Raw genomic sequence first — 1,131 nt, 5'->3', positions numbered from 1 at the left:
TTCTAGCGTTCTCGTTAACTTAGTAGAGTAAAGGGGAGGCTGTGTCTAAATATTTAAATAACATCGGCAAGTCTTCATATAAATTTCGCAGTACTATGATGCTTTGTTAATGAATAGACTGTAATAATGTCAAAACTAGACAAAACATCCACTAAATAAGGAATTTTTTCATGTTGACAAAAATACTCCCATAAAGGTAGCCAAAGACTCATTTCATTTCGCAAATTTAGGTTTCTCAACATATACCTATTTCTCATAAAATTATTAGAAATAACAGATGTCCAGATCTGATAATTAACCCTATTTCTGACAAAAAATCCCACTCGAAAACAATTATCTTGATAGTTAAAAATACAATATTTAAGAATATAGCTAGCCAATGAGCCTCTCGAAGTAGTAGCGTCTGTAAACAATAAACAATAACACGCTGGAATAACATGCAAGAGTAAGTCTGTGAAAAATCTCGCTTTTCGTCTATTAACAGATAAAGATGAGTAACGATACTTGTTATTTGTATCACAGGTGTAGAGGACTGTGACTTACATTAGTAGTTTTGCTTGAAATACGTCTATTATTTCAAGTTTTGGATGCAGGAAACTTTCTTCGGAACTTTGTAGCGTTGACAGTTGCGCAAGAGTTTGGGGGGAAAGTTTTATTTCCATTTTCCGTGGATTGAAGTACAAGTGGTACCTAGTATAGCTATGATAAGCATATTCTTAGGGAGGTATAGGAGTTTGAGGTAATAGTCATAGAGCCCATTAATAGTGGATAATTTTATAAGTTGCCAGGTCTAACTTGCGTCCCAAAGCAGTACTTAGTAGGGATAGGTTTGGCAGTCCTCTAATCACTGGTTATGGTGGGGGGGGTGGGAGTGTTGCTTAAAAGCCTTCGGAAATACATCAAGAGTAATCTTATATTCATGGAATATTATGGAATATACTTTACAACAGTTGTTTGTCACTCATTGCACATGTGAATGATATCTCACTTTTACTAGTTTATTTTTTAGAAAATCTACATAAATTCCAATAGCATCCATGCAAAAGTCATTTGAATAATAACTAAGCTATGCAGGGAGAATACCAGTGAATGTGGTATCAATAGATTATCCTGGATTTCTATAATTTTAAG

General features: G+C 34.1%; 1 protein-coding gene and 1 pseudogene across 1 annotated transcript in view; both read left to right on the top strand.

Moving 5' to 3' along the window:
• LOC119591446 (3-hydroxy-3-methylglutaryl-coenzyme A reductase-like) overlaps positions 1–1,131 on the top strand; it is a gene marked incomplete in the record, with an annotated part of 71,751 nt that overhangs the window by 43,241 nt on the left and 27,379 nt on the right.
• LOC119591447 overlaps positions 388–1,131 on the top strand; it is a 4,905-nt pseudogene continuing 4,161 nt past the window's right edge.

Source organism: Penaeus monodon, chromosome 28 (genome assembly GCF_015228065.2).
Source record: "Penaeus monodon isolate SGIC_2016 chromosome 28, NSTDA_Pmon_1, whole genome shotgun sequence".
In the NCBI taxonomy this organism is placed as follows: Eukaryota; Metazoa; Arthropoda; class Malacostraca; order Decapoda; family Penaeidae; genus Penaeus; species Penaeus monodon.
Note: the sequence above shows the minus strand (reverse complement) of the source record. Positions and strands in the feature narration are given on the sequence as shown.